At 35.6% G+C, this 22,323-nt stretch overlaps 1 protein-coding gene across 2 annotated transcripts in view; it reads left to right on the forward strand.

Annotated features, from left to right (window-relative positions):
- LOC126371871 (dual oxidase maturation factor 1) overlaps positions 1-22,323 on the forward strand; it is a 68,161-nt gene that overhangs the window by 18,643 nt on the left and 27,195 nt on the right. The window contains exon 1 of one of the 2 annotated variants that reach the window (XM_050017269.1): positions 17,163-17,472. The exons of the other annotated variant lie outside the window; for it this stretch is intronic. The gene's annotated coding sequence lies outside the window, so the exon portion shown is untranslated. Of the gene's footprint in view, positions 1-17,162; positions 17,473-22,323 lie in introns of those variants that run through there. 2 annotated transcript variants of the gene reach the window in all.

The following is a 22,323-nucleotide window of genomic DNA, read 5'->3' on the forward strand; positions in this document are numbered from 1 at the left end:
CAAAGTATTTTTTGTGATATGTCCCCACCGGGAATCGAACCTGGGACCTCCGGATCGTGAGCCCAACGCTCAACCACTGAACCACGAAGGTCGTAGAAAGAATCCAAGATAGAGATTACGATGCCTGATTACTCATCACGCAGTCAGCCAGGACATTATCATAACGAATTGCGATGTTATATATTCTGTACATGTCACAACACCTTTACAGACTGATAAACAATAGATATAACACACGACTGTATTCCTTATCAGGATCTGACGAGTCACAGGCAGGGTTTAAGATGACAACTGATTGCGCGGGATGAAGCAAGTGAACGCCTTTTTTACTCTCATCAAATGTATAAAACACATACTTACACACATAAGATCACGCCTATTTCCACTTACTACGATCCTGACACCTTCGCTTCATGCATGCTCGCCGGTTCAGAGTACTCTTGACCTGGTTTTTCTTTTAAACATCCTGGATCTGATTGCAAACATAGAAAAAAGTTATATATACCAACTATTAAATTATGTAAATTAATCCTAACTGTCTCGTAGACGTCTCCGGCAGAGAAACCGTCTTGCGCAAGCGCCGCACGCGACTTTGCCTGCACTTTCTTTGTTTACCGCCTCACTAAACACATTGCACACACAGTCCACAGTGTGACATAATGATTTATTTCTAAACGCGTTTGAATGCCGCAGCCTAAGTTATTTATTTTTAGTGTCAACAAACACTGAGTTTGCACATTACTTGACGTGTCAATGTGATTTACTGGATTTAGTGAAATCTTTAGTGTGGGACATGTACTTATTTACTTATTATGATAAGTTCGAGTCGATACAACATCTAGTTTTCATCACAACTACGAAACGATGTTATAAAACGATATCCTGTTTTTTATAAATTGCCGTCCATATTACATAATTTAAAAAATGCTAAAACTTGCGATTTCCGCATGTTGTTTTTTCAAGCAATTAACAAGTTTGTTTATGTCCAATAACTGAGCCAATTTGTTAATAAATGCAATGTCCTATGTAAATTCCTCGACTTAGCTATTCAATGGTATATCTTTTTACGTAGGATGTATGTTTTGGTTATTTTGTAGAAAAATACGTTATTTTACATTTTGATTTGTGATTTTGATATATCGATGCTGCTTACAAAGGCCAATGGTATTTAGAGAAAAGGTCAGGGGGTCAATATCGTAGCGTACCATGACAAATTTTCGCTTATTGCATAAGACACTTCATTCAAAGATTTGACAGGCCGACACGGTTCTTTTAGAGACAATGATAAAAGTATCAATACTAGGTACTTAATAACCTGCTTACCTAGATAACTGCTTTGTGTGAAATGGTTTCCCGTCACGAATACCAGTCATGGAAAGATAATAAGTAAGTAATTCACTAAAGCAATACCTTGGTATCTATTCATAAACCTGCTATCGCTACCAGAAATGGACAGACCCACAAATTGACTCCTCTTAATCCATACTTAACATTATAAATGCCAAAGTGTATGTATGTGTGTGTCTGTTTGTTTGTCCGTCTTTCACTGCAAAACGGAGCGTCAAATTTACGTGATTTTTTTATGTAGAGATAGCTGAAGTGATGGACAGTGATATAGGCTATTTGCTGTCTCTTTCTAACCCCCCCACTTTCCTAAAATCGGGGTGGAGGTTTGTATGGAGCATTCCGCAATTTTTAAGGTAGAAGGCTAAGAATTTGTATGCGGACTATTTGCGACTAACAAAAAAAACGTGCATCATTTTTTTTCAAATCCACCCCAACCCCCCTTTAAAGAGGGGGTGGTACATTGATACATTAGAAAGGGGAACCGTGTTACCCCTTCTTTAACGCAAGCAAAGCCGCGGGCAAAATCTAGTAGTATATAAATAGGTGCCACCATAAGAAGGTAAATTATAAATGCAAGAAAAATGACCCACATCAAGTTTTATTTTAAATATAGTTTTTTGCGAGAGGAAAAAGTCAATACAGCGCAAAATCAAAACACAAAAAACAAAGCGCAAATCAATGTAGCTGTTCTTGGTGTACCTTTTATAAAAAAAATAAATACAACATAAAGACCTACTTACCTACTTGTCGCTACTACTTACTACCACTATTTGTAGTAAAATAACTTCCCATCACAAAAACTATTCGTGGAAAAATAATCAACTAATAAAACATCTTGTGTAAAGTTATAAAATAATTATAAGTAATAAACTTATAAAAAAACAATTCGCGTGCGGTAGTGAAGTTATTATTACATTATTAATTCATGTAACATTTAGAAATCCCATAATTGAATCGTATATCAATAATTACATGGGAAGTAATCTGTGCATGCGATTTTGTAAGTTATTATCGAACCCATACATCATTATTATGTATAAGCCTAAATAAATATGAAACGCATGTAGCCTACATATTAAATCTACTTAATCGTGAAACTCATTTCCGTCGTGGTTATAACGAATCACTTTTTCATGTTGATGAAATGATATAACATCATAAATACTTAACATAAACAGCCTATATACGTCCCACTGGACACAGGCCTCCTCTCAATCAACCGGAGAGGGCATGGAGCATACTCTACCACGCGCAGTGGACTGCGCACTGCGGCATAATGGAGGTGTTTTTTAAGTTTAATTGCCGGGACCAACGGCTTAACGTGCCTTCCGAAGCACGGAATCATCTTACATTTTCGGACAATCAGGTATATCAAGCCTGGAATGTCGTTACAAATCAAAAGACAGTGTGACAAAGCGATTTCGACAATTTCCTTATTGAGAATCGAACCCGGATCTCCAGATCATGAGCCCAACGCTCTAACCACTAGACCACCGAGGCTGTTCATAAATACTTAATACTAAGAAATTCGAAAATAAGTCCGTCTGATACACGTCACGTCTAAGCTGCTGAACCGACTTGAATTAAAATTTGCACATAGATAGGTAGATAGGAATCTACGATAAAAAAAATGGGTGGTTTCCAGACACGGACTGACCGTGTTACTCGAAGTACATGAAATCGCGGGCATAAATAGTATAGGCGAAAGTACCTATTTAAGGAAAGAGGAGGCTGATTTCCCAAACCGTTGTTCATCATCATTAATTACAGACGGACGATTAATTTGAATTCTGGTATCTATTAGTACCACAATTCATTAGAATTCTGGTATCTTTGTCAATTTTCCCTGTAGATCATCCAAGTAGGTAGTAAAGTTAATGAATTCAAATGAGCGGCGTGATTGAGAGGTCGTGTGGTGACGTCACCGGTCGTGACTGACACCATAGTGATGGCCAGTCGATCACTCATCCCCCCTCTTCACCCTTTATGTACGCCTGGTACCAGTATAGGCGATAAGCATACTTATAATCGGTAAAACTTACAAGAGGAGTTTGCTTTTCACTCATAAGTTACTTCAGTGTATTGTATTGTGGTCAAAACAAAGCATTTTTCTTATCATTTCTACTTATAAAGATAGAGTTCATTCATCATCAACCCATTATCGTCCCCACTGCTGGGGCACGGGCCTTCCCTATGGATGGATAGGGAGATCGAGCCTTAAACCATCACGCGGGCCCAGTGCGGATTGATGGTTATTAACGACTGCTAATGCAACCGGGACCAACGTCTTAACGTGCCTTCCGAAGCACGGAGGAGCTCGAGATGAAAACTTTTTTTTGTGGTCACCCATCCTATGATAAAAGTTGCTTAACTTCAACAATCGCAGATCGAGCGCGTTTACCGCTGCGCCACCGAGCTCCTCAAAGATAGGGTTATTATTAAAATTGTTCACAATTTATCCACTGCAATAAACAACTCAATCTTAATTTAATTGTCCGTAGACGCTAAAGTCTATGGTCCAAGTTTAAGAGCTTCGTTAGTCATTTAACAAATAACAAACATTCTTTTCCTATACGAATAGTCATAGACTTAGTATAAGTAGGTACTTACATACACTAATAGTGTTAGATGTAGATGTAGTATATTGACTTATAACTTTCCGCTAAACGCTAACAGTCAGACAGCTGCTAAGTACTTAATTACATGCTATTTACAATTACAAAAACCAGTTGCCAACCCGACCTCACGCTTCGTATTCCATACCATTTTCACATTTTCTCAAGTAATTAAACTTAAGTAATTCAATAATTCAACACGATTTCAATAAATATTTACTGTTACGCGATAATGCAAAGCAAGTAGCATTATAAAAATTTAATAATTTAAATTAAAAATCTTTACACTCCATAATACAAATCTCTTCGTCTCCAATCGTGTGGGTTTGTGAGGTGAATAACCAACCTCATCAACCCTGGTGTCAAGGTTATTAATGAGCCGCCAAAGGCCCCTGAGATGGCTCATGTAACGACTACTTACAGTAAGTAGTACTCGGGACGAACGGCTTAATGTGCCTTCCGAAGCACGGATTATCTTACTTTCGGTGGGGACATATCACAAAAATCACTTTGATCACCTGATTGTCTGAAAATAAATGATAATACAACTGAAAATGATTTACTTAATGAAAATAAAGATAAAATAAGAAAATTTTCGCCAGTAACAGGCTACATTCATTGAATTTAAGAGTAAAATATACCTAAATCTTTAACAACTCATACATTTACATCACATGAGTATTGATGACTCCATCACTAAAGTTTTTAAAGTCGATTTTAATTTATTATTATTGGATAATATTTGCATTGGATGAGCTATTAATCTCATATGTTATTAATCAAACTGTAGCTTCTAAACTGCTTTAACTTTCACATGTGCCTTATCATTATGATCACACAATATCTTTGAGTTATATATTGACATAATCGTGTAATAACAGTCAATTCAAGGGAAATCGTAGCAAATGTAAATACATTTATCATCTAGATACAAAAATGATTACATTATGGCATACCATTTAAATGCACCGTACATAAACAGCCTAGATAAATAACAAAGTACTTTCTATAGCTGAGTACCAGGCATTTTTTTAGTCAATCGAAGGAGAAGATTAGCGAAAATCCAATTTTTTTATCAAAAGATTTTATGCTGTCCATTTTCGAAGATACGTATTTGATGTCCTGAATGTTTATACCACAAAACACAGAACGATCGAACAGTCTCATAGTTTGTATATATCCGGGTACAACCGAATATGGTTCGCAAAAACTAACAATGAGTGTCAAATGACTCGCGCATTTACATCCTATGGAAACTCCGAGATTTCCATCAGGCGCCCACAGCCTTACGTAAAACCCCATACTTACAACTTGACTGCATAACGCCCTCTTTAAAAGGGCTGGTCTGAAAGGGGGTCACGAGTAAAGACTTGCGAAATTTCAAATTCCAAAAAATATTCATACATCTTCAACATACTTATAAAGCGCATAATTGTAATAATATTCAAGAGAGTTTGTAACTAAATATTACTTAGATTATAATGTATTGTAGTGCTTAAATAAATAAAGTGATATTCGGGTTGAGTACCCAGCAGACCCAAAAACTCTTTCAAGTACTTAAATAGGCACATATTTTATCTAGTTATCTCGTCAATGACATAATTACTTACAAAAGAAACTCGTAAGATGTATCGATTTCGTAACATTTCTAAAACGATAGGTGCAAATTAGAAGCCATTTTCTTACATAGGTACTTAATACTTACTTTAGAGTTAATAATTCAGTTTGACGATTCCCCGAAAACTTCAATAGTACGAAATTATTTAATAAAAAAAAACAGTTACTTATGCTAAATACACCGCAACGGTGAGGTCAAATACCCAGATTCTACTTCCAGTTTGTTATTAGGCTGTACATAATAAAGATAAAAGTGTGCTGTACCGTTGAATTTTATGTAAACGACGATGACGTGTCAGTTATTTATGTCACACAGCACAAGCATTTGCGAGTACTCGGTAAGAAAAGCTTTGTCAAAATGTCACATAATGTCCTATGGCTTATACGCCGCCTTTTGTACTTTTTATTCTCTAAAGTTGTTTGTCTACTTCATGTTAATTCTGTGCAATAAAGAGCAGTATTTAAGTAGTTTCCATATCTCGGGCCTATAGAGTCCCGGACTTTTTGAAAGGCGTGTATGGGCCCACACAAGCTCCTTAAGACCATTTAATCTATATGTGGTGAGATACCAACCGGTGATTACTCCTCTATGCACTGTTATTATATTCGCATATGTTCGCTTTTATACAACATATTCTAATCTCTCAACTTTTTACCCATCTAATGTCATTTCTCCTTTTAAGTAACGATAGCCACGTGAGGACAATCTTCAATCTTACCTTAATAAACCTTCGCTATTATCTTTATTGTGTTCAAAATGTAAACATCACGCACCTTTAGACTTTAGACATTTGAAATGTGAAGGTGAACATAGAAAAAAACATACAGCAGTGGCTCAGATAACGCGATCACAGAGATCATTAGAGAAGTACCTACCACAGGTGCACGGAAGTTAAATTTTCCTGTGCATTGTGCCGAGGAGGTCGCTGGGTCACCTTGCTTTGCTTGCTACCGTTCAAGGTAGACCCTAGGATGTGACTAATATTGTCAGAAGTACCGACCTGTACATTCCTCAAAGACAGGCACCCGGACGTGAGCCGTAAGGAAAACATACCACAACCAATGATCGAAATAATAGATCATTAAACAGAATTACATCTGAGTAATATTTCCAAGAATTGTGGGCTATCTATGTGTTAGGCATTATCATTGCCGGATTTCTCACATTTTGCCGTATTAAATGTTTTGATGCAGAAGGTCAGTGGGTGTTATAGAGGTAACCTCGTTTTAAAAATAATCTATAAGTATCGAAGTATCTCTTGACATAATAATCGTTCTTAATATTTTTGTTGTCTCAGTTGGAACATTTTGAATCTTTTTTTTGTGTCTTACTCTGGGTTAAGGAAATTCTTTAACGGAGTGAAAACCCTCAGCGGTCCCCATTTGTCCGGCAAAGTAGTTAATGTCTTTTCCGACAAATCTACGATAAGTCACGTGAAATGAAATTCTTCATATTTCCTCTGTCAAACATTGAATTTACGACAACCCTTCATCTATACCAAAGCCCAACAAACGACAACGACTCTATGTATCATCACTTCCAAACACTACCCGTCTGTTAGATGCTATCAACATAGTATCAAAACTACGTTATCTAAGAAAACCGTCCCCTGATTTTCACTTTTTAAAACAAGAAAGTGAATCTCTCAAAAACAAATTAAGTAAAAACGCCGAATAAATGACGGCAGTTATTTAAATTCTCGTAACAATTTAGTTTTACTGCGGCGAGCCTCGATTATTATTTAATGTACGTACTGGTGCCGGGCGGCCGTCTTCATCTTAACTGCCCACATCGTATTTAAATGTATGAGGATGCTATCATTAATGTTACCGGCTCACGATTCTGTAGAGAATTTATTGTCTTAGTTCTGATGGAAATGACTAACTCATGCCTGCGGGTTTACACGACATTTTCAACAGAATTCCTTTACATTATGCGGCAAAGTTATTATTACGCCAAACATTAATATTACTAACGTTCTATTCGTAACAGCGATTTAATAAAAATGCAGCAGTGCACGTTACAATTAATTAATTTAAGTAATTCTTCTGCCTGCTACCTAATTACCAAATATTTAATTGAACATTAAAAAAATAAATGCAATTTAAATGTAATTCAACTTAAAAAAGTTTACATAACTCTTCGGAAACTTAGCATTTGGGAGCAAAAATCTGTATATTATTTAGATGTTCTAAATTTAAATCATTTGAAATTTAAATGTCTTTAACACAAATAGAATAATTATTATAATAAAAGTTCGTTCGAAACGATAGAATTTACGAAAACTTTTCAATTACATAACAAAGTGAAGAAAAATATCAATTTAGTTCTATCACACCATCACCACTACCATCAACATCATCACATCACTAATTACACCATACTCAAACGTAATTAATTCAATAACCTAGCTTTAACTATAAATATCGCAACTTACAATGAACGTTATTATAATTCCCGTTGAATATTAGGTTCTGTGTCATTCCCTGGATTACTTAATAATGGATTACTTACTAGATTACTAAATAATTTAAAATAATTTTAAAGCCTCGGTTTCAGCAAATTTTAAAATATAAAAAGGCCATTTTTTAGAAGATTACTCTGCCAAAGGGGAGTATATAACCACATTGCATTTTATTTCGCAATCATGTTATTAACACAGATACGTAGGAGGATATGTGTACGGAGGTTTAAAAATAGGCGACCTCATTACTGACCTGTAATTTCTACCAGACAACCTTGATTGCTAAAAAATAACATAATAATGTCGGAGCCGAAAATGCAAGTTTTAGACTTTTATTCGCCATAATTATTTTACTTTACGTCGACAAACTTGCTTTAAATTCGTTTTTGTTTAAATATAACATATATTGAAGCCATTACTTTATTGCCTACTAAGTGAGTATTCTTCTTCTATTATGTGGGTTGTGAGGTGAATTACCAACCTCATCAACCCTGGTTTCAGGGTTACTATTGAGCCGCCAAAGGCCACTGACATGACTCATATACCGACTACGTACTTACATCAGTAAGTAGTAACCGGGACCGGGACGGCTTAACGTGCCTTCCGAAGCACGGATCGTCTTACTTTCGGACAATCAGGTAATCAGCCTGTAATGTCCTAACCAAACTAGGGACCAAAAAGTAATTTTTGTGATATGTCCCTACCGGGAATCGAACCCAAGACCTCCGGATCGTGAGCCCAACGCTCTACCACTGGACCACGGAGGCCGTAAGTAAGTATGATTATTGTATACTTGTTATAATGTAAATATAAAAATGTAGCGGATGATATTTCATAAGACAACCTCGAGCGCTGAGCCGGTGACTCAGCGCGTATCAAATTATTGCGCCTGCGACTACTATTCCTGTTACTTTACATACTGAAGTTTCAGACATTCTTCTATTCACAGACCAGTTATTGAGAGGAAATTGACATAAATACTAGCCACCACCTCCCACTACCTATCTAACTAGACGGTTACTCTAGTGTTGCAGGTCCTCTTTGTGTTTTCATCAAATCAATTCATTCATCAATTTCGCTATAAACGTAAATTACCCACATAATCAAAATTAGATTAAGTCCGAGCAAGTACGCAGAACAGGTACGCAAACTAATTTTTGATAAGTAAATAATATTTAAGTACTTACAACTCACAAGTAACAACAACTCAAATGAACAAAAAAACGAAAATATATTTTTTCCTATGAAGACCACGACCCTCACTTTATTGAATATCTCTATCAAATTTATTATTAATTTATTTTATTTATTTATTATAGAATACAAAGAAAAAATAAATAAAACATTAGTATTTATTTTATATAGTTGTAACTAAATGTCAGGTAATTAAGTTAGTTATCCGTAGTCAGTCTGTTAAGTTTAATTTTAAGTTTAGATTTACAGTCAATAAAGTTTATCCTCGACGGTTAATAAGTAACTGGCTTATAGAAGGATTGTTTGGCCTTCTTTATTGAACCTTTCAATATATTAAACACATTCTCGACACACCTATACATAGTTACAGTTAAAGGAATCTATAGTCTAGTCGTCGACCTGACTTTATTGGGCTTCCCTTCGATCAATATAAATTTATATTTCTCCAAGAAATCACTGTTAAAAATTAAATTGAATACTAAGATAGCGAATGAAGTTGGCCGTCTGCTTTTACTAGTTCAAGCGATTGGTTTTGGCACTTTATAAGGCTGACGCTTCATTTTTAATACAAATTGTTGATTAGAATTTCACATAAATAAAACAATCCTTAGTTTTATTGATAAATATACTTCTTCCCTTTACTTGTATGGCATTTAAGAATAAGTTTTCAATTTGCAACGTCATAGATAGGTCGCATCCACGGATGAGGTGGGGTACAGTCATAAGCAATATTATGTACCCACTGTAGAACCCTGTCGCACTATCATACTTGACATTTAATGAAACTTACGGTTTAATTTGTCAAAAAAGTTAATGTGACATGGTTTCAAAGTGTATACATGTTAGTAATCGTGACCGTACGGCAGGCCCACTCCTCTATTACGGTCTAATATATTTATGTACTTATTTATCGAACTTTATTTATTTTTCTGCCGCTGTTAAGCACTTCTAATGTCTTTTTAACATCCAAACCCCATTTGAACTACTGTGTCTGAATATCTGGGTCTTATAAGGTTTAAGACCTCAACGGTTGCAGAGGCGAAGATGGGAGCCATCGGTACGGGAATGCAGGACGGAAGGGGCAAGTCACAGGGACTGTAACCTGGAAACTGACAGAGGGTAGGAGTAACTGTCAGTACTATTCAGAGGCGGAGGACAGGAGTCCTAGTACGGATTTGTAATAGACTACTCTGGGCGCCATCCCACTTGCGTCAGACAGAGTACAGCGGGGCGGAAGGAAAGAGGGATACCACTGCCCTATTTTACCCTAAAAAAGTAGCATGGAAAATGCTGCACCGACAAGAGCGTGGCTCTTAAATTGATGATGATGATGAGGTTAAAAATATAATTACTACTTAAGTTTTATAAAGTTAAGCTTAATTTGATTATTTGGTAAACTTGTTCCTACCGTTTTGACTATTAAAGCGTATGGTCAAAATTATCATAGTTAAATCACGCGGCGCGTAAGGTTGCGCGCTAACACAGAAATCTTCATAAGAATCTGTTAATGTTTCGAGTGACCTTACATTATTTTTTAAATTCTGGCGTTGTACAGACTAATGTCGTAATTCGAGTGGCTTCTTCCTCTAATCTACCTAATCCTACTGTATCTAAATAGAGGATGCATAATATGCCCAACCAAGAAAAAAAATGTTTTTTCAAATCAAGAACGAATATTCTATTTATGATAATATATTATAATCTAGAGGATGCATCATGCTCTACTTAAACATATTCTGACGTACATAATTTAATTTTGCAACAATATGCATATTGTATTTTATTCAAATTCTAAAAGAATGCCTGTGTTGTGATATTACGTGCCTATGTATGAACTTACAAAATCAAATTATAACTTTCGAATGTCCCGAATAAGGTAATTCTTTGTTTTATAAAGAATTGTGTAATCTTTTGTTATAATATTAGCCATATATAAGAAATATCCAGGTTTATGTACAATAGGCCTAGAATAAGCGATATACCGATGAGTCATTGCAGCGGTAATAATATAGACAGTTGAATAATTATCTACACACTATAATCAGCACGAACGTCGTATATTTTTATATTACTATTATATTTATGTTTTAATATAAATAATATGGGAACAGTCCAACGAAAAAGTCATCAATCGAAGGAATTTAAAGTATATTTCATATTACTGTGCAACGTGATATTTGTACTTCATATACCAGTATCATATTTTACCTACTCAGATAGCCAACTCAGTTTCCAAAATTTTTCAAGCAATCTGAAGAAAATCTTTGACTCAATTAATTCGCGACCTATGGTGTTATGAACCTCTTTATTTTCAATACTCATATAAATATAATTAATATCATTTTTTGTGAATTAAAACATGTACATATTTTACTTTCAATTGGAAGCCTAGAACTGAAATCACAAAAAAAAAACCAGTCCATACTTTTTGCTTGGCATCTACAAAAAACAGATATAAAATGCGTCGATCTATTTTATTCATCACAGCTTATTTTACGATAAATTGTATCTATCTGATGTTATAACATTTAGTCACCTTGCATTTTTTATCGTTCGACTAAACTTATTTAACACGCAATGCCTTTATTTAACAACATTCGAAGCGAATTCTAAATAAGATTTATAGACACAATCGATTGGCTATTTGAATGTAAATCGATTCTATTTTGTGCTTGTTTAGACTATTTGCTTGGCATTTGAAAGATCAGCGGCAACAAACCAGGCCGACAAATCAAATTGGCCATGCTTGGCCAATCTCTGCCGCACCAATATGTCACTAGCTACAAATGCGTGTACTATATAGAGAAAGTATGTAACGTCTGCTAACATATTATTCATCGTTTGCATAATATACGTCAGTAACGTTATGACCACATTGGGTTTGCAACTATTTATAGATTTGCAAAATGTGATGTATGAATCTTATGTCGGTCTATCTTTATTTTTCGATATTTAAATTTAAAGTATTTCGTTTTAATCATTTTATCGAAATATAAATTTTGCTATTCAGTTCAAAACCAACAATCTCTTCCTTGTGGTAGAAAATTACTACTTTTATTTAAACATTTATTGAATAACAACTTTTATCCTATTAGAACAAACTTAATTGAATTAGAAATAATAACAGTGATCGTTTAGATCATTTTCTCCTGATTGTAGTTACTTGTTAGATATGTCCGTCGTAAGACTGTTATCCAACTGAGGTATGTTTCTCACTCGGTCTGTGACAACGTAATACTAGTGGTTATATGGGACCAAGCTCAAGCTTGCATGAATATGGAGAAATACTTATATATAAACTCTACAGAAAATGAATAGTAAGATTGTACTGAAAAGTTATTCGTGCATGTAATTTTTCATAACATCAATCCAAGTAAACCACAAAAAGAAAAATGTTCTATTTAGACCTGACCCCAAGTTCCATTCATAATAATCAAGTAAAAGTTCAGTAAAAGTAAAAACACACTATAATTGTGACAGTTACTCCTTGACCCAATCTGACAATTACAATTATAACAATTAGCGTAATAATATAATTTATTCATCTCGTGTTCTATTGGTCATTAACCGTAGTACCAGTTACGTCATTAAACAATGGTAGTAGAGGTTTACGTTACATTCACGTGAGGCCCCGAAACTGTGATTACGGTAGACAACGTAGTTAAGGCATTAACTTTAATAATTACACGGTACCCACATGTGCTGACTTTTCACGTTGAAAGTAGAACCTTATAACGATGACACACTTTACTTTTTTATCTACTTATTTTTATGTATACATATGTATGAAAGCATTGATAACACCAGTGTTTTGTTTAAAATACTTCAATATACGAATATTGAAATGTGATTATCGTATAACGTATTATTCCTTATTCTATGGTTTATAACTTTAACAATATTTTATATGAAAAAACCTATGAAGCGTAAATATTGACTGAAAGATTTATTATTTAATTTAAATAACTTATTAGTACAAATTACTGTAATGATAGGTAATAAATCAGGGGAAGTATAAAAAAGTATTTTATTTTATTTATACAGGGTGTTAGTGACATCGTAACGAATACTCAGGGGGATGATTCAGACCATGATTCTGAGTTAATATCAAGTGGAATTTTCCGTCGCAAAAGTCATGTTTTTTTTTAGTTTTTTTTAATATTTTCAATTCTATTCGACTTGATATCAACTCAGAATAATAAGCTCAATCATCCCTCTTACTTAGTATTCGTTACGATGTCACTAAGTAGGTATGGGTGTTAGTGACGTATACCGAGCTGGATGGTTCAGGCCATGATTCTGAGTTGATATCAAGTGGAATTTCCTGTCGGAAAATTCATGAAAATTTTAGTATTTTTTCTTTAAATATTATCGGTTCTATAGTTTTGCGACGGAAATTTCCACTTGCTATCAACTCAGAATAATGGTCTGAATCATCTTACAAAGTTTTCGTTACGATGTCACTAACACCCTGTATATCCATATTTTCAGTACTTTAAGACGCAGATACCATATTCCATAAGCTGCATGTTGTAGCTCTGCTCAGTCCGATAGAGACGATTAGCGTAACTTTTATTAAAGTATTAAAAATATTTAATCATGATGTTGGTAATGGATACGTAGATTACTTACCTACTACTCGATCAACACTTCCGATATAATTATTAAGATTAGGGCACCTTTCAAGGTTATTATCGTTATTAACCATGGTAATTGTTTGTCGACAAAAAAAAATAAGATTAATAGTAATTTAAAATGTGTATGAATAACAAGTTATAATGTATATAAAAACTTTGAAAGGAAGTGAGTAGTACATAATTATTTATTAAATCTACTCACTGGTACGTCATTAGTTCGGCCGGATACTTGATATTCAAATCAAATTATCGTCAAGGAAATAATAAGACAGTGAATCTATAATAATTCGACCTTGTGTCTAGAGGAAGTTGATTCTTGTGGTTGATATTTTAAAGCGAGTTTACATTGCAGCCGCATAATAATAGAGTTGACATTTATGTCCACAAACAAACATTTTATACAGTAGGTATATATAGTATGGTAGGTATGTATTTATATATAAATAGTATAATATTTACATTTATTTGTATAACATGCAAGCAGTACTGTTAGAATTTTATTATGTACTTAGATAAGTTTTTATTTATATATATAAATGAAATATATATATATTAACATAGGTACTTAATTTATGAATATCATCATACATATCATTCATCCCTTCTTTTTTTACTTAATATCAAAATCAATTTCTGAAAATTCCCCAAATGTAGAGGTATAACCTAATGTAATATCATCTTAATCATTTAGAACACAATATCTCGAACAACATCCGATCTGGCCGCCAACCCTGTCAAATAAAAGGTCATCCAGTCAGATGCAATTTGTATTTCACTTCCGACATACCAACCTCAGCCATATAACATTATTCGATATGATCGGAATGCCACAATTAATAAATAGTTTGTATTCTTTTAATTAGTTCCGGTGCATAGGACTCAAGGTGTTACGTAAGTGTGTACTGTCGACGGTGAATGTTTGTGAAGGTAAAGTACTTGTCACTGTTTTTGAAACGAGAAAATAAAAAAATATATATTATTTTCTTCAAGGGTCACGCGTTGATGTCTTCTGTATGAAATTAGTAATCTAATATTTTTATCATTATATTCTTAAGTCATATTTTAGGAATAATTTTCATATTAAGCTTTAATCCCTTCCAGATTATTTCCTCTTCCAGTATTTATTTATACGTATATATTGTTTCCATTTGTTCTTAATATCTTAGCCTGTTAAGATTACGATGGGTTTATATGCATCTAAAAACAACTACGGAATTACGCCTTATTTTATATTTAACATGAATTTGATCAAGGTCTACAAACATTGAAAATATAATATGATAATAAATCTTCTTTTATCGTGTGGGTTGTGAGGTGGAGTACCAACCTTATCAACCCTGGGGTCACGGTTACTATTGAGCCGCCAAAGGCCCCTGAAATGGCTCATGTAACGACTACTTACTTACATCACTAAGTAGTAACCGGAACAAACGGCTTAACGTGCCTTCTGAAGCACGGATTATCTTACTTTTTTGGACAATCAGGTGGTCAGCCTGTAATGTCCTAACCAAATTAGGGATCACAAAGAAAATAAATAAAAACACCAATGACGAAACAGATACAACACTGCAATCATATCATTTTCATTTATATTCATAATATATGACAAGTTCCGGCTAACATACAATAATTACAGACACATACATATATATACAACTAGACTGTTTACCATTCCTTATGGCAAATATAGTATGCGCATACTCGTATGGAATGGTAAGTAATTTTATGCGCTATAGTTGAAATACGTGAAGTATTGCACGGACCACCGTGAGCATGCGTGATCACATGCAAATATGTCCTTTCAGAAATGTATTCCGTCTACAAGACCCTTAACACGCCCCATTCGTTCGGCCAAACAGTGAATATGGATGAAGACTGGAAAAAAATCACATCAAGAATACTTAAAAATATTTTCAGCTAGACGTTCTTCTTCTTTCGTATCGTGTGGGTTGTGAGGTAGAATATCAGCCTCATCAACCCTGGTGGCAGGGTTATGATTGCGCCACTAAAGGCCCCTGACATGGCTCATGTAACGATTACTAACGTATATCAGTAAATAGTAACCGGGTCAAATGCTTAACGTGCCTGCTGAAGCACGGATCATCTTACTTTCGGACAATCAGGTGATCAGCCTGTAATGTCCTAACCAAACTAGGGATCACAAAGTGATTTTTGTGATATGTCCCCAGCGGGATTCGAAACCGGGGCTTCCAGATCGTGAATCCAACTCTCAATCACTTGACCACAGAGGCCATCAGCTGGATGTGAGTAAAGGTTTTATCAGTCCGAATGATCCTTGGGGGAGTCACGCCCAGTAGGGGAGAAGAATTGTACATGTTTTCGGAGGTATGTGTCCTAATCCTAACCTGTAATTGAGCTGGTTATCCCTTCGGGTTGGGAAGTCAGAAAGGCGGTCGCTTCTGTAAAAAATAGGACCTTTCAATTTTAGTTTAATTTTTAGTTTAGGTTAGGTAAACGAACCTTGTAAAAACCGGGATAATGTTGGGAAAAAGATGATGATGCATATTTCATCATCAGGTAGTTTGTCATTCCATACACTTTAGTTACCTAGCTATTGATTGGAACGTTGCTATAGTAACATTATGCATTAGCGTGAATCTGAATAAACACACTTCATTGGATTTTCATGTGTATAAGGTACCAGCCGCCTAAGCAACTTTGCGTCTCCTTAATTGAGTATCTCGGACTGCTATGAAGAGGATGCTTTGCTTTAGCCTCACTGTGATTAATGCAGTTTATAAGAAGACTACTCACACATCTAAGTAAGTTAATAGAGCTATTCAAACATGACACCGTAACTCTAGGCCGATTGTCACATGTTTACAAACTACTAGTCGCAAGTCACAACGTCCATCGTACGACACTAGCAACAAATGTAGATACATTTCAGTTCACACGTGAGAGTTCGACAAAGTTGATGTTTTCAAACAAAGGCCACGAGTGAATCAAATTGACGATATTGATCCATTACTATTTCAACAAGCTGAGACACACGTTATGCTTCTAGTTATAGTGTTTTTTGCGGGCCATTGCAGCAAAAAGGGCCAGAATGTAACTTGAAACTATCCGTCTCCACAGTTGGTTATTATAACATTGAAACAAGCATATGTGAAGCTCCTAGCGCTGCACGACCTTTCAAGCCGAACCAATCTCGATAGTGTCACGAGGCGAGTACGCCGCGTACGCGTTCGTTAGTTTCGTGGCGATTTCCGCGCGATACACGTAATGAGACGAGCGAGGCGAGCGGGTCGTGAGCGACAAAGGCGACGCGAGATAAGCCTCGGTACGTGCGCCGGTGCAGGCCGCGGCCGGAACCTTGAACACAGCCGCCTTCCCGCGGCACAATAATACACTCAGTCCGGCTCGAGCCTCCGATACAACACCACCGCCCTGTCTCACTCGACCGTTCATTGACTATACTCGAACGAACGGACGATGTGTCCACCCCTAGTGAAGTGACAGTGAACCAGTGGTAACTATGCAGTGACACAACACACGGATAGTGCATATTTGTGATGTTTTGTGCCAACCCTTGTGCCATATTAGGAGATACTTAAATTCCAGTGTTGACAAAAGGTGGGTATGTTCTAGATGTTTGGAGTAATTATATCGTGAGCGAATTACTAATTGTCCACACAATTGTTTACATAAATAGATACCAAAACTACCCAACGGTATACCTAACATAATTATCTTCCGATTTATAAATAACATTTACCTAAAGCTAGTTTTAATTTAAAAACAAAGCTCTCAGCTTACAAAATGACCTAGACACTATTGAGCCGGTTTCTACAAATATTTGTATACGAACAAAAGTAGGTTTCTTTCTGAATTCTGTATCATATGAATTTACATAGTCTCAATTACGATATTGCACATAAAGTAGGTTCGTTTCGAGGCCCGGCGTATTGTTTTGGTATACAAAGTGTGTTTCCTGCGTTCTAATACTCGTATCATGTATGTTTTGGTTTTGTTGGACACATACTATGTACTACGTGATCGATCACACGTTATGTTGACGTACCTATCCATTACATTGTGTCAAATGCGTACAATCCTTTACTTTGTAACTACATATCTAATCAAATACTTAATTATTACTTGTAAACAGTATAATTGTCCTTACGCTATCGTAAAACCAGACTAAAGATGAGAACTTTTAATTCTATACTTCATTTAGTTAGATAGGTATTTATATTCTAATTTACTCAACGGAAATGAATTGAATCTACGTGTCATTATGTTATCGCTCATTAAAAGCTTTAGGAACTTATGTATTATATAGATTTAAAATTGGTAAATGTAAATTAGAGTCACAGCATGGTCCTTTGGCACAGAACAGTTTAAAACACCGGTGTTGCTATTACATACAAATTACCAACAATTACATAATTAGAACAAACATCGACAGAGTATTGCGAATACTTCTTCTTAGTCATCTTTATTTAAAATACCGATTTCAAATTTCAACATACATTGCTTCTCTTGGTTTTTAAAAGCTAATTACTTACACTTGGAGCAACAGAAGAATACATTTTATTCTTATGAACGTAAAAAAATTGCTTAGCTAGTTTTAAGTAGATTCATCGTATAAAACAATTTTGAGTAAGTACTTACACAAAAGTTACCATTGCAAATCTGCATACAGAACCTGATAATATGAAAAAAATACAAACTCACAATGTAACAGGATACCTTAACAAGAAACGAAACGAAAACGAAAAATTTCTTGTTATGGTAGATTTAATTATTACGGCTGGTTGAAACCTGCACTGAAAAACGATTCGTCAAATAATTATGTCCAGGATATTAGTGACATCGAAACGAAAACTTTGAGGGATGATTCAGACCATGATTCTGACTTGATATCAAGTAGAATTTTCCGTCGCAAAAGTATGAAACTGAAAATAATCAAAAAAGCACTAGACAGGAAATTCCACTTGATATCAACTCAGAATCATGGTCTGAATCATCCCCATATAACCCACACGATAGGAGAACAAGTTAAAACTAAATAAGATGCATCACTGATTTAAGAGCTACGTTCTTGTCGGTGTAGTATTCTTCTTGGTACTTTTTTGGGAAAAATAGAGCAGTGGTTTCCCTCTTGCCTTCTGCCTCGCCGTACTCTGCATGACGCGAGTGAGATGGCGCCCAGAGTAGTCTATTTCAAAACCGTACTAGGACTCCTGTCGTCCGCCTCTGATTAGTACTGACAGTTACTGCTGCCCTCTGTCAGGTTCCAGATTACAGTCCCTGTAACTCGCCTCTTCCGCCCTGCATTACAGTACCGATGGCTCCCATTTCCGCCTCTGCAAACGTTGAGGTCTTCACCCGTATCCCTGGGCAAGGGTTCTACGTTATATCCCGTAGGTCCTTATCCGAACTCAGCCACCATCTCACTCCGGCCTACTGAAGTAAGAGGCGACCACCCCCGCGGCAAGATCGCGCCGAGCAGAAATTGCCCCAGTGGAGGGCAGAGAAGATGACTCTGTCCTTCTTGGGGCCTGGTTAATGGTCTTGTATGAAACCAAAACCAAAGGCAAATAAGGCTAACAGAACTGAACTGCAGTTGGCATTTGCAACCATGTCTACTTATGCAAAACACGGACTATTTGTTCGGTTATCCGTTATTGATCAGTATGTACCGGTTACTATACAAAATGTAGATAGCTATCGGACCCGGTAGGTGAAGTTATTATAGCTAGAGTTGCTAGAGTTGTGCTGTATAGTATAAAGTAAGTAACAGTATTTATACAAGATATTTAAAAAGTTCTCTTCAGCCACTGCTGAGGATCACAATTTCACAAATCTACAATAAGTCATGCCAACATGGTGTGTTTTATAGTTTTTGCAATAACACGACACATATCATAAGCTCACGACTATATCCCAATTGGAGTAGTCAGAGGTACATCCATCGCAAGATGAATTTTCTGTTAGACCAACGTGATGAGTGGTGAGCCGTATCGCCGTCTATAATGGTCAAGAAAACTAGAATTTTGAAAATAGAATAAATTGATTCCCAATTTATTTCTATTACATATAGGTACCTACTAGTCGGCAGATCGCGTCCAAATGTAACTAAAGACCCACTCAATTAAACGCAGAGTACGTACAAATCGCATCGAAAGCCGTAATTTTTTCAGGTAAATGTCAATATTCGAATCAAAAACTAAACCTCTCAATTAAGTTCTAGACAAAAACTGTTTCTCTATGAAAGTTTCAATGCCTAAAAAAGTAAAATAACATCATTAGTTCGTATAAGGACACCCTGCTATTATCTAATATCAAACCGGATCTGAATTAGTCACGCTATCACATTTTTTATACGTTAGAGTTTAATAAATAATGTTTTTATATGGAACATGGTAATTTACTATGGGGGGCGTGTTTGTCCGTAAAAAAACTTTGTAAAGTAATAGCTTAATCATTTAATAAAATATATACGATCTTATATAATACGATAACGGTGTAGTGATCGTGATATTACGCACAAAATTGCTTTGACAACGTCATCAGAATTTTTCAAATAGGCTACTTGACGACCTAGTCAAATGAGATACTATTTACGAAACGCCCGCGCCATAAAGAAAGTTTTCTTTGGAGTTTGTATGGAAATACTGTCATATAAATACTGTGACGACATCAATAAAAGCGGTCAAACGTCATACTCGTTGATACATAAAATTCGAAAATAAGTTGAAAAGTAAAATGAAATTGATTTTTGATCACCTTAGACTGGCTTCTATTTCTTTTATCAACACAAAAATTCACCTTTATTCTGTGATAGGGATTATAATTCCATATAAAACGTGGAATGATAAGCAGCGTAGAACATTATATGTATACATTATAGAGGTACTTTTGGTCCTCGACCGTTCATATAGGCATTGTTCTCCGATTTACTTTAGATAACTGAAGCTTACTTATATAGCTATATCTCCTCGACCATCACAACAATGCTTACAAAGTGCTATTCATCTCGCTCGTCTAATACTACAACAAGTCTGGATGTTTATCTAACCGCCATGTCAGCCTGTCTTCATTTTATACACAGTCTATTGTATCAGCTGACGGTTACTACATCAACATTCTTAAGTTCAATAGAAACAGGATGTGTTCAACGACCTTTCAAGTAAGTATACAATTGTTGAATTAGCTAAAAAAAATAACAAAGAACTTGCTAAATTGCCTGCACTGTTTTAAAGTTTATCTAAGAATAAGACTTAAATAAGTGTATTGCTAGTAACAGTTTTTCTATAAAAACAAGGTACTTAATTATTACGAATACGGGCAAAAGGATGAAAAAATAAGGACCATGGCACCATCCAGCGCTGGTTTCCAGTCATTTCGTCTTATCTGTTGTATCTCTTAGTCTACGTTTATCAAGCCGTCACTGGACCCAGGGAAATCGATTCCAGTCTATAATCTAGTCCGCGCACACAGTAAAGTAATCAGCTGTAAGAAAACGCGCGTAAGTCGCGCAATCTGGACAAGCGCGACGGAAATATGAATTATGATTATTAGATTATGTGATTAACTACGTCCTTAATGTTCAATTTAGAAATGATAGGTAGGTTTTCTACACTAGTTTTTGGAATACTAAACAGTCATCATCATCAATCTCATCGATTTGCAGCATATAATTCCAGACATAGGCATCTTTCGAAGTGTACTACAATATTCACTTTTCACGATTTCCTGGTCCTTATAGGCAGGTGCATAACTAAGCAATAATGTAGTTGCTTACAAAAGTTTTGTAGTGAATAATAAAATAAAATGACTCATACAAATTTTCTAAATATTGTGTTGTAAGTATTTATTTTTTGTAAGGCGAAATAGTGTTTAATTTTCCGTCTTTGAATGTATTTAATAGAAACGAATTTATAGCAATTACCGTTCTACTTCAAATCGGTCGACAGATAAATCACTAAACTAAAGTTGCCCAACGAAACTTTAGTCATAAAGCCTTTAATGGCTGAGATTATAGCATCCAAAAAACGCCCAAAACAGGAGCGCCCAACTATGTTAGCAAGAATAACAAGCAGCCAATTATTGTTCCGTTTTGTAATCTATCTATTATAGTGATCGTGGGACCACTCCTAGACGCAGGCAAAGTGATCATAAGGCGCAAAACAGACAGAAGAGGCGGAAGACGAATGAAGAGCGCCGACGGGTCCGGACCTTGTCTCTTCTGCATGTTTTGCGTCCCACGCGACCAGTTATGGGCCGTTTCCGGGAATGTTACCAAAGTGGGAATGTTCCCGTTGTAAAAACTCTTTACTAGTAAGAACACTGGCTGCTTTTCTTTTTCAAATTGTTCTTTCTTCTACTCTCGTCTTATCTGCCTAAAGGTTAGGTAATAAAGCTCATTTTACAAAAGCTTCGCGCCTTCTTACTGCCGAGAATGTTCCCGGGAAAGGC

Source organism: Pectinophora gossypiella, chromosome 13, assembly GCF_024362695.1.
Source record: "Pectinophora gossypiella chromosome 13, ilPecGoss1.1, whole genome shotgun sequence".
Taxonomy (NCBI): domain Eukaryota; kingdom Metazoa; phylum Arthropoda; class Insecta; order Lepidoptera; family Gelechiidae; genus Pectinophora; species Pectinophora gossypiella.